The sequence below is a fragment of the Phacochoerus africanus genome, chromosome 16 (genome assembly GCF_016906955.1).
Source record: "Phacochoerus africanus isolate WHEZ1 chromosome 16, ROS_Pafr_v1, whole genome shotgun sequence".
In the NCBI taxonomy this organism is placed as follows: Eukaryota; Metazoa; Chordata; class Mammalia; order Artiodactyla; family Suidae; genus Phacochoerus; species Phacochoerus africanus.
The window spans coordinates 13,762,673-13,775,916 of NC_062559.1; the positions used below are offsets into that span (position 1 = coordinate 13,762,673).

A 13,244-nucleotide genomic window follows, 5' to 3' on the forward strand; every position below is an offset into this window, starting at 1 on the left:
CCGACTGCTTCGAAAATCTCTTTAATTGGGCAGCCGAGGCGGCTGTTCGTCTTCAACGCTCTCCCCTACATTTTTGTAGGGGCAAGAAATCTTAGGTCTCAGGACTCCTTGTTTTCCCAGCCCCCTTTCGCCCCTCTGACGTCCTTTCCCAGTGGCCCCCGTCTCCCAAGACCAAAGCCATCACTTCCACTCTGACCCGTGTTGCTGCTGCTCATTAATCCCACTGCTTGTTGCCCACTCGTGCTGCTGCTTGTTTTTTGCTCCCTGCTACCACTCTGGAGTTAGCCTTTGCCCCCCTCTCATGCTTGCTTTTAGCCCCCAGCCTATCTGCTACCCTTAGAGCTTCTTCCGATTTGCAGTCTTTCCTTTAACCACATCTGTCATTTTAAAGCTGCCCCTTAAAGTATCTAGATTACGCTGCTGCTTGTTCTAACCCACCTGTTTCACAGCTTTCTTGGGTATTGTCCGTTCCTTCCCTCTTTGCTATACAGATTCTTTCAACATACACTTCCAGAAAAAAAAAAAAAAAAAAAAAAGGGATGCCCCGTGTTGGCCCCTGAGAAGTCAAGGAAGTTGGGAAGTGAATGAAGTGAGGTAGGATACTATTAAACATTCTGAGTGAAGATCGTTTATTCAGGCTGCCCCGGAGAGGAACGTCTTCGTTTTGTTTCCAGGGATCTGTTTGTGGATTATTCGCTCTGTTGGGACTTTTTGTTTTTGCTTTTTGGCTTTTTTCCCCCTCCTTTCTCTTTTCATTTTGAACCGGTTTCTCCATGCTGTCTAGCGTTCTTCTGAATTGCCTCTCCCCAGGACACTTAATGTGGGCTCTGATTACACCAACAAATATTAGCCTAGGCATTTCAAAATAAGATAAATCTGGCACACAACCAAATTTATCTGTGAACTCCGCAAGCAAATTAACAGTGGTAGTTTGATTATATGCAGGTTTTATGTGGGCTACAGATCCCTTCCAAATTGAGAATTGATTATTGGCTCAGTGAGTTTTATTGATGTGCAGCTTAATTGATGACATTTTATTTATAGTTTGAGTGGAAATTTCCTCTCCAGATAATATCAGATCTACCTAATATTTTTGGATTTGGAAAGTTCTTTCTTTTAATATTTCTAGGACGGTAGGTATCTGAGTAAATTATCTTCTCTTGAAAACCACTAGGTGTGTATGCAAAAGAAAAATTGATTTTCAAAACTAAATCGCTCATTTTTTCCATAGAAAAGAAGGAGACTGGAAAAAGAAATGGCAAACTCTGCACATATGTGCATTTGGTGGCATTCATTGTCATTAGTATTTATATTAAAAAGTAGAAAACTAGAAGTCAAGAATGGCTTATGATGTCTGTTTTGGTGAAAGCTAAATTGAAATGTACTGATTAATGGCATAATGGGAAGAGGGAGCTTTTGCTATAATCACATATATAATAATATTTGCTGTGAAATAAAGAATTATCAGAACAGCAAACAGAATTACATAGATCAGATATGTACAGCTCAAGTTTAAACATAAGACATTGTGTTCTTAAGATATATGTAAAAATATTAAAAGTCATAGTAGTAATCTCATGCAGCAATATACCTCTTATTTGCGAAAGTAATAATACCTCAAGTATAAATGTAAATACATATAGCTGCCTTTTTAATCACTTTTGGGCATTACTGTATTAATGTGATTTTTACAAATTTTATCTGTAATACTTGAGGAATCTTACATTTGGCATTATATTCACTTGATTATGATAAATGGTCTGTTTTATCGTGTCAGCTGAGGTTAGTAAAGCTGTTTATGAAACTTCATTTTTCCTTTCAGCCACTTAAGGCACAAATTGTGGAAACTAAATAAATTCCTACCGTTCTGAGAATTGGAAGCAATTTATATAGCAAACCTTGTCCTAAGTTGTAACCTGAGATTTTTTTTAAGTATTATTAATATTTAGTTTATCAGTAGGAATATATTTAATACAATTGATCTTCAACTCTAAGCAAAAAATATATTTAATTTTCTTTGAATTGATGGAGAAGCTTTCCACTTTGAATAATCCTAACACACAGGTTTAGAAACCCTTGGCAGTCATACTTGGCTGAATTGTAAGCAGTGTGTTCTAGGAGAGAACTGTTTGGCAGAAGAGGGAAATGATTTTAATACATCTTTTCTTTTGTAAAGATACTTTGCTTCAGTAAAAACATTCTCAAGTAATTTTCTTCACTCCATACTATTTTCCTGCAATCATCAAATTCTTGGTTTCAGCACTCTGAAGTCAAAATGAATTTACTTTGGGATCTTTAACACATTTAAAGAAGATAGCTCAAGTTCTTTGACATTTTAATAGGAAATAGGTAGCTGAGATTTCAAAATATTTTTGTATGGTTTAAGTTTTTAGATGTAACATTACGAACATTGCAGCTTCATAATTTCCTGGGGTTTTGTTTTGTTTTGTTTTTTGATAGTTTGGAATATTTTCTGACAGGTTCAGTAGTTGAATTCTTCATACGGATAGATTATTTCTCAAAGAAGCTTTTTGCATATGAGTTACTTAAGGTTGAATTATAAAATTTGTTCTCATAAAGTTCGTAGACAAATGCTTAAATTTATTAGGATGAGACAGTTATAATCAAATGACAAAGATGCAGAGAAATTGTTTTGTAATGCTCTTCAACTTTAGTCTAAATGGGACCACTAGTGATAAGTTGCAGTTCATTACTTTGTAAAAGAAAGAGGGCACTGCTTAAGGATGAACTCTCTTGGTTTAGGGCAGTTTTATTTTAAAAACGATGTTACATGTGTTAAGAGAATGTAAAAATATCGTCTCAGTTTAAGCAGTATGATTTTAGAAATCTTCCCTTTCTCCTTCACTACTCTTGTCTTTAAGGTTAAGCTATAGTCCTCCTTTAAAACAGTTTTTTTTTTTCTTTTTCTTTTTGGTGATTGCAAATCGTATTCAATTTATTCTGTTTTAACGAACGCAGTGTTATTATTTTTACAGACCATTCAAGTGACATAGGAAGTTTTAATTTGTGAAAACTTAAGCCTCTGCTGAAAATTCAATTAGTTTTCTGTCATTTAGTTTTCTGTATTGTCCTGACTTTTTGTGAAGGAAGTTACATTCCGCTGAGTTGGTTCTAAAGAAAAACAATAGGGAAATAGGTTATAGAGATTTTTAGTGCTCTAGAAATAGTATATAACTAGAATGTACTGCATACTTTTTCTCAAAGGATTTCTTAATCTAAATAGAACTTGTAAATGGTTTTCATCCCACTGGAATAGCATGTATTGGATAAAACTTGTTAACACATTTTGAGATTTTAAAGATTTTGTGTTACCTCAGAGAATATTAGGAAAAATCTGCAAAGGTCCATTCTTGCATAAAATGTGGCAATATCCCTGATACTTTAAAGAGTAATTTTTTTTTTTTCTTAAAAGTTGAGGGTACACAAGTTATAAAGATGTCATAATTAACTCATTTTGTGATGCAATGAAAGAAGATAAGTAGGACCTTTAATCCCATATTTAGTGGTTTTCTGAAAGAGCTTCTTTCAGAATTATTTTTAATCTAATTATTATGTGGCTTTCTTTATTAGAAAAGATTGTGTGGTGAAACTTTTTCAAGTGTAGTAATTTTAATCCAGTGGGCTTTGTCACATTCCTTTTTCATAGTACGATTCTTTTATTATTTTAAAATCATAAAATAGATTTATAGTAGAGAAAATTTCAGCGCTATTTTGACCTCTTAGATTAGCTTTTCTATAGCAGTTTTCCTTTTACTAGAAGAGGGAAATTACATGCTACTAAAAAGAAGATGAGTGCTTTTACTTGCTAGGAAAATGAAACTTTAAATAAGTGCAAGGCATTTTGAGTGTGACTTTATTTTTCACCCAGGATTTTATGAGAATGGTTTCATTATTCCTAAACTCTCTTTATACAAGAGAATTGTCCTGTTTTAAACATTAATTGCATTGGTTGAGGGGCAGATAATGTATTGCTATTGGGATAAACATTGCTATTTGTATATATTACATATATCAGATATCTGTTCACAATCAGTTTTTTTGGTTGTTGTTGTTATGGTAACTAAAACCTCACCTCATGAATATTTAGAGAAAATAAGAAGGGGAAATCAAAATAATCAGATTGATTTATATGTATGCCTAACACTAGTTTGGGAAAAAAGTCAAGGCAAAAAAAAAAGTGTAATTAGAAGAATAAAATGCCAATATTTAAAGATAGTTGGCAGAGTTCCCGTCATGGCACAGCAGAAATGAATCTGGCTAGGAATCATGAGATTGCAGGTTTGATCCCTGCCCTTGCTCAGTGGGTTAAAGATCCAGCATTGCTGAGAGCTGTGGTGTAGGTCGCAGACGAGGCTTGAATCTGGTGTTGCTGTGGCTGTGATGTAGGCCTGCAGCTATAGCTCGGATTAGACCCCTAGCCTGGGAACCTCCATATGCCGCAGGTGTGGCCCTAAAGAGACAAAAGACAAAAAAAAAAAAAGATAGTTGGAAGTTCCTGTTGTGGCTCAATGAGTTAAGAACTCGACTAGTATCCATGAGGATGTGGGTTTGATCCCTGGCCTCGCTCAGTGGGTTAAGATCTGGCAGTGCTGCAAGCTGCAGCGTAGCTCACAATTGTGGCTTAAATCCCAAATGGTTGTGACATAGGTGGTGGTATAGGCTGGCAACTGCAGCTCTGATTTTGACTCCCAGTCCAGGAACTTAATAGTTATAGACTGGAATATGAAAGGGGTGGAGTATTCCATAGTAGAAACAAACACAGTGTCATTAAGCCAAATATCTGAAATTTCTTAAACATGTTTTTCAGTCCTTAGAATCAGAATCTTAACAAGTTCCCTGACAAATTAGATCTTTCTTCTTACAGTAAATGAGGACCTACCTAGGTATTTGTTGGGTAAAGGAAAGTGTTACAATGTATCTTAGTTTTGCCATTTAAAATTCAGTAAAGGGAGTTCCTGTTGTGGCTCAGCAGTTAGCAAACATGACTAGCATCCATGAGGACATGGTTCAGTCCCTGCCCTTGCTCAGTGGGTTAAGGATCTGTCGTTGACATGAACTGTGTAGGTGTAGGTTGGAGACATGGCTCGGATCCTGCTTCCTGCATTTCTGTGGCTGTGGCATAGGCTGGCGGCTTCAGCTAGGATTGGACCCCTAGCCTGGGAACCTCCATATGACACAGTTGCGGCCCTAAAAAGACCAAAAAAATTCAGTGAAGACATTATTAGTATTAAAAAAAAAAAACTTATGTGAAACATTTTAAGGAAAAGTAGATACAAACCACTATGTAGTTCACTTCAGAGATCATCAACTCATAGCCAGTCGGGGTTCAGCTATGTCCCCACTTAGTTTTTTCCTTGTCCCCCTCTTGTTTGACCTGGACTATTTTGAAGCAAATCTTTATCATCACAGTTATTTCATTTGTTTTAGAACTCTTTTCACCTAAAATATCCTTGATTTTAAAAATTGGGATTATTCAATCAATTTGTCAGATCGTCTTTGAGTGGATCTACTTTTTGGGAAATGGCCCAACCTCTTCCAAGAGTTTATTATCTTGTTGGGTATACTTTAGTAATATAACTAGCATTATCAATGCTTTGATGCTTAAGTCTGAGTCTAGTATGTTAATATAGGGATATTTTCATATTAAAGTTGTAGGGCTTCCTTGAGATAGTGGGGCCTGAATAAAAAATATGTACTGTGTGCATAGGCAGAGTGTCTTCAGGAGGAGAACATTCCATACATTCCATAGTATGTAGGTTGGTAGGGCATGAAAGCAGGGGCAAACACATTGGTGGAGACCAATGTGATGTGAGAGAGTTGTTAGCTGATCTTAGTGGAATAAAGTGTTAATTTCTGAGAATTGTGTCAGAGAAGTTGGTATACTAGAATAGGGCTAGATTATGAGGTGTATTCAGTGTCAGGTTGAATCTGTTCTGCTACATGGTAAGGAGCCCAGTAGAAGCTGGTTGGGGGCAGGAGATGATACAGCGAAAGTGCTCTTTAGAAGGATTTCTCTTTTGGTACTATGCAGCATATTTTGGGCTTGACAAGTTGAGTTGAGTGGGAAAATTAATGAGTAGGCCACTGAGGTAAGGGGCCATCTGAGAGATGTTGATGTGGAAATTCTATAGGATTTGGCAGCTAATTGAGTCTGTCTTATCTTTGGTCCTTTATATCCAGAAATGACACCAAGGTTTTGGAGAATGAGAACTGAAGAAATGTAGTCAATTTGTCTTTGATAGTAAACTGCAGTTTGTTAACCGAGCCCAGGTTTTGGAACAAAAGTGATGCATGATTACTCAAATAATAACCCCAAAAAATTTCAGCAGAAAATAGCTACCAATCTTTTCAAGTAATTTTAGGTATGTATTCACTGGGGAATAAGAGTTTGGAAAAAAAGGAAAATCTTTATTACATGATAATGCGATAAATCATACTTCATTTGTAAAAGAGAAATTTATGCCTCATCTGCTTCTGATGTGTGTGCGTTCAGAAGGAATATTAGGGAATGTACATTTGAACAGCTTGTAACTAGTATATATTAGTGGGTATCTTTAAAATTTAATAATGACCTGATTAAAGCAGAAGGAATGACAGAAAATTCTGTTGAAGTAGGGCACTAATATTGTCAGCCCCAAGCTCCCTTAAGGATGGATAAAGGATAGATCAGTAGGCCAAAGAAGAATGTAGGGACATTTTTAAGTGAAAGTTCATTCATTTTTTTTTTTTTTTTCAGGACTGCAGGTGCAGAGTATGGAAATTCCCAGGCTAGGGAATCAGAGCTGCAACTGCCAGTCATAGCCACAACCACAGCATTTCGGGGTCCAAGCCACATTTGTGACTTTCACCACAACTCACAGCAGCACTGGATCCTTTAATCCATTTAGTGAGGCCAGGGATTGAACCTGAGTCCTCATGGATACTAGTCAGTTCATTACCACTGAGCCACAGTAGGAACTCCCAAAAGTTTATTATTTTATTTACTTTTATATACTTTGTTTTGTAAAGTTATTATTAAAAACAGATCTAGTTAACCAGCCCTGTTTAATGACTGTATTTATTTTATTTGGATTTTTTTTTTCAAAGTTCTGAGATCCTTGAAGTTCTTTTCTTTGTTTTGCCTTGTTGACTCTTCATTAAACCATCTTTCTTTGTCTATTGTGATTTCTGGATGGCTTGCTTGCTTTGCTTTGTGAAGGATAATTTCATTTTTTACCTTAAAGCAGGGAGAAAATGTGGATTTCTTATTTCTGGCTTTGTAAATAGTAGATGACTAATTTTGTGGTCTTTTTGGTTTTGGGTTTTTTTTTTTTTTTGAGGACTGCACTCATGGCATATGGAGGTTCCCAGGCTAGGGGTCTAATTGGAGCTACAGCTGCCGGCCTACACTACAGCCACAGCAACGCCAGATACGAACAGTGTCTGCAACCCACACCACAGCTCACCACAACTGTCAGATCCTTAACCCAGTGAGTGAGGCCAGGGATCAAACCTGAAACCTCATGGTTCCTAGTCAGGATTCATTTCCACTGCATCATGATGGAAACGCCAGTAGATGAGTAGTTTTGTATTGCCGTTTATTCTCTTCCTACTTCCCTCAGTATTGCATGTATTCCCTTTCAACAATATTTTAGCTTGTGGATCTTAAGAATTTTCACAGTTGAGTCTGCAGTCATCTCAAACTTAAAATTTCAAAATTAAATTTATTTTAATGTACCGGTCATTTTCTTACCTATTACTATGAAAGGTATCACCTACCACAATGCCATGGACTCTTTGGGTATGTGCTAGTAAGGATAAAGATGATAATTCAGTATAGTGCATTGTTGAGAAATAACTTTTTTTGTTGACATTCCCTCTATCTTAAAGCGCCTTTAATCCTGGCAGTGTGACGGAGCTATTTCTGACACTTTTTCCTTTATTTAGCGGGTTATGTGTGCTTATCTAATATGGTCACTAGGTAGAAAGCTATTGCATTCTCTTTGGGTATGTTTAACAGAGCTTTTAGTATTTTAGGTCTGGATTTAAGAGTGAACTGAGATCCCCTTTATGCAAGAGAATCTTTTTTTTCCCCCCTTTTTACTGCTACTCTTGTGGCGTATGGAAGTTCCTGGACTAGAGGTTGAGTTAGAGCTGCAGCTGCTGGCCTACGCCACAGCCACAGCCACACTGGATCCAAGCTGAATCTGCAACCTATACCACAGCTTGTGGCAGTGCTGGATCCTGAACCCGCTGAGTGAGGCCTGGGATCGAACCCACATCCTCAGGGACATTCTGTCAAGTTCTTAACCTGATAAGCCACAACGGGAACTCTATGCAGGAGAATCATGAGGAGGACTTTGCTGCTTCTCTTTGCCTCCCAGTTTATGTTCCAAGGAAGTAGATAGCAAATATGCAGTATAGGAGAACCTTAGTATTTGAGAATATCTTCACTGGTAGCTGCCAGTCCATTCTTTCCCCCAAGGTCTTTTAACTTAATGCCTTGGAGTGTGGAGCCACTTAAACATGTCACAGTGGGTGGTGGTGGGGAAAGGAGAAAATGGCTCCACACTTTAAAAATCTCTCCCAGGTTTTAATAGCTTGAATTAATCTCACATTATCAATATTTTGCTTACTTTTATTCAAAACATTTTTGGGAGGGACTCCTTTTCATGTGAATAGCTTTGGGGATGTCTTGAGTAGCTAGGAGGGTAGGTGTATTGTAAACCTAGGAAAAGGGAGGAGAGGCAGAAAGTATAGTGGAAGACTTTAGATTCTAATAGTGCTATGGTGCATTTTGCCTCAGGCATTGATGGCACTGGCTTCTTTACTGCATTTGGAACTTCTGTAGAAACTTCTAAAAAGGCCCTTTGGGAGTTCCCGTCGTGGTGCAGCGGAAACAAATCCGACTAGGAACCATGAGGTTTCTGGTTCGATCCCTGGCCTCGCTCAGTGGGTTAAGGATCCCGCCTTGCTGTGAGCTGTGGTGTAGGTCAAAGACATGGCTCAGATCTGGCATTGCTGTGACTCTGGTGTAGGCGGGCAGTGACAGCTCCGATTAGACCCCTAGCCTGGGAACCTCCATATGTGTGGGTATGGCCCTAAAAAAAGGACAGAAAACAAAAAGAAAAATAAATAAATAAAAAATAAAAGGTCCTTTAGCCATAGAGTTGGTGGTAGGTATATGTTAGATGTTTAGTGGTGATTTTTTTGGAATTTCTTGCTTCTACTAAAATCTTTTCTGCCCTGCTGGACTAGTCCTCTATGTGAATTTTGCTCGTCAAAAGTAAAGCTTTTTTTAAGGTAGTTACCTTCCCTGCATTGTATTAATTCTATTTGATCGTATTGAAAACAAGTATAGCAGTAAAGTACTTTAATGTAGTCATCCTAACAAAAGAACATTTGTTAGTCATGTGTTGCCCTATATATATATATTTTTTTTTTTGTCATGCCTAGCAAATATTTTCAGCAGCATTGGAGAACTCTGAATAATATATGATGTGTTTGTGTTTACAGATTATGCTTTTTATATTATGTACTGCTAATCTGCAATTTTAAAAACTTGGCATTATATTAGAGGAAATACTGCTTTGGAGTAAGGGGATAACTTAAATGATTTTTTTTTTTTAATGGTTGAACATAGTTTTCATTAGCCTGTAGACTTCTGTGCCAGGCCTTTGAATTCCCCCTATTTTTATTTACTGCTTCCACTGGGTGTACCTAGTTTAGTATGGAATCAGACTTATTTGAATGTGACTCTTGGCTCTACCACCTACTCCTTGTCAGACCTAGGGCAGGTTACTTTACCCAGTCTTGGCCTCAGCTTCCATAATGGAGCTAATAGGATTGTTATGTAGAATAAATGACAATATATGTAAAGTGCTTGGAATAGTGTTTGGCACATAGTAAGCCCTGTGTAAGTGTTTGCTATCTTTATACATTTGAAAGAATTAAAAAACATCTATTTTTGAAGACTTATCTTTTTATTCAGTATACTTCTTTATGTCTCAGTAGTAGATGTATGTTTTCAGTAGTTATTTGACCAGCTGGAAACACAATAATGTGTTTTAGTGGGTAATCAAAGGACTGACCTACTTGGAGTTTTTTTTGAATCAAGGAGTAATGGGAAATGAACCTGGATAGGTGTGATAGAAAATAATTTATAAAGTGTGTTGAACTAAGGCAGAGAAGTTTAGGTGTTGTTAATAAGAGGGGAATCATTGCAATCATAAACAAAATGAAAAGACAACCCATAGAATGGGAGAAAATATTTGCAAATGAAGCAACTGCCAAGGGATTAATCTCCAAAATACACAAACAACTCATGCAGCTCAATATATAAAAAAAAACAACAACCCAATCAAAAATTGGGCAGAATGGAGTTCCTGTCGTGGCTCAGTGGTTAATGAATCAGACTAGGAACCATGAGGTTGCGGGTTTGATCCCTGGCCTTGCTCAGTGGGTTAAGGGTCTGGCATTGCCGTGAGCTGTGGTGTAGGTCATAGACGAGGCTCTGATCCCGTGTTGCTGTGGCTCTGGCGTAGGCTGGCAGCAACAGCTTTGATTAGACCCCTAGCCTGGAAACCTCCATATGCTGTGGGAGGGGACCCAGAAAAGACAAAACACACACACACACACACACACACAATGGGCAGAAGATCTAAATAGACATTTCTCCAGAGAAGACAGATAGATGGCCATTAAGCATATAAAAAGATGCTGAACATCACTAATTATTAGAGAAATGCCAGTCAGAACTACAGTAAGGTATCACCTCACCCTATTCAGAATAGCCATCATCAAAAAGTCTACAAACACTAAATGCTGGAGAGGGATGGAGAAAAGGGAACCCTCCAGCACTGTTAATGGGAATGTAAATTGCAACAACCACTATGAATAACAGTATGGAGATTCCTTAAAAAATTAAATATAGGGAGTTCCTGCCATGAAACAGTGGGTTAAGGATCTGGCGTTGCCACAGCTGTGGCATAGGTCACAGCTGTGGCTTGGATTCGATCCCTGGCCCAGGAACTTATATGTGCTGCAAATGTGGCCAACCCCCCCAAAAACTAAATATAGAACTACCATGTGATCCAGCAGTCCTACTCCTGGGCATCTATCTGGAGAAAACCATAATTAGAAAAGATATATTCATTGCAACACTATTTATGATAGCCAAGACATGAAAACAACCTAAATGTTCATCAACAGAGAAATGGATAAAGCAGATGTAGGTACATATGTAGAGTGGAATATTATTCAACCATAAAAAGAATGAAATAATGCCATTTGCAGCAACATGGATGCACCTAGAGACTATCATGCTAAGTGAACTAAGTCAGAGAAAAACAAACGTCATGTGATATCATTTATATGTAGAATCTAATAAAAATGATGCAAATTAATGTACAAAGCAAAATAGACTCATAGATCTCAAAATCAAACTTAGAAATATGGGGAAAGGGATAAATTAGGAGTTTAAAATTAATACATATACACTATTATATATAAAAAAAGATAATTAACAAGAACCTGCTGTATAGCACAGGGAACTCTACTTAGTATTCTATAGTAATCTATATGAGAAAAGAATCTGAAAAAGAATGGATATATATGTATATATCTAGATATACACACACAACTGATTCACTTTGGTGTACACTTAAAAACTAAACACATTGTAAAGCAGCTGTACTCCAATTTATTTTGGGCTGCATCCACAGCATGTGGAAGTTCATGGGCTAGGAATTAAACCTGCACCACAGTTGTAGCCTGTGCCACAGCTGCAGCAAAGCCAGATCCTTAACCCACTGCATCAAAGGGAGCTTACTCCAGTAAAATTTAAAACAAAAAAAGGGTCATGCAGTCATTGCAAATTTTTAGTCAAGAGAGCGATGTGTTTAAAATACTATTTAAGGGAAGATTTATTTATTTATTTATTTATTTGGCTGTACCTGTGACATATGAGAGTTCCTGGGACAGGATCAAATCTGAGCCACAGCTGCTACCTATGCCACAGCTGTGGCAATGCAAAATCCTTAACCTACTGTACTGGGCAGGGGGTTGAACCTGTGATTCAGAGGCAATGTTAGATCCGTAACCCACTGTGCCACAGTGGAAACTCCGGGGAGATATTTTTTGGGAAGAATTTTTTGTTTGTTTGTTTGGCCATGCCCATGGCATGCAGAAGTTCCTGGGTCAGGAATGGAACCTGTGCCCCAGCTGAACCAGAGTCACAGTGGTTCTTTAATCAACACTGGATCTTTAATCTACTGTGCCATGGATGAAGGAGGGAACTCCAGGGGAAGATGGTTTTGAGTGTCCTTGGTAGCCTAGAATTATTTGATTTTATGTGGATATAAAAATATTTTGGTCTCTTCTGATCACTGATCTGTACAAAGTGATGCAAACAGTGCCTAGTAGATAGTAGGTGTTCAATAAATACTTATTGGATGAATGAACCTTAAGAGAGACTGAGGTAACAGAGACGAGCAAAAAGGAAACTAAAAACTTTGGAATCCCTACCTTTAAGAGGTAGAAGTGAAAACAGTATTATTAAAGGAATAATTGGAGAGGTGAAAGAAAGACAGAAAAATATGTCTAAGAAAACAAAGGAAGAGGGAGAGAAGTCACAGGGATAAGATCTACGATGGTATCGTTTCTATTTCAAGAAGAAAAAAAAAGAATTAACATAATTTAGTGCTGCATTCAAAGAAAATGAGAATAAAATCCTTTGGTTTATGGTGTGATGATCACTAACCACATTAGAGCAATTTCATAGACTGGGAATATAAATCAGATGGGGGAAGATGGGGGATTAAGAAAGATGGTAAGTGGAGACTGTAGGTAAAGACTATTCAGTGATAGGTAATGACTGTGAAAATGTCAAGAGGTCAGATTATAATGAATGTGTAATATGAGAGATTTTATTTATTAGAAATGAGAAAACTTAAGGTACTCTTTGTACTGAATGTTCATAAGTTTAACAGTATAGAAGGCTTATTATACATGCTGCTTCAAGGCTCTGCCACTTGCTAACTCTGTAATCTTGGAGAAAGTTGCTTAATGTTTTTGTGCTTCAGCTTTCTCCCTTGTAAATGATGGAGATCTATGTAGATCTGTTTTGTTCATAGATCTTTGTTATTTTGTAGATTTGTTAAATTATTTAATCTTTTTAAAACAGAACAATGCTTGATATGTAATAAACATTTGGTAAATGGTAGCTATTATTATTATCCACTGCT

At 37.2% G+C, this 13,244-nt stretch overlaps 1 protein-coding gene across 6 annotated transcripts in view; it reads left to right on the forward strand.

The window, feature by feature from the left end:
- The window catches only part of CNOT4 (CCR4-NOT transcription complex subunit 4), a 159,600-nt gene that overhangs the window by 477 nt on the left and 145,879 nt on the right, over positions 1-13,244 (forward strand). The gene's annotated exons all lie outside the window — the stretch shown is intronic.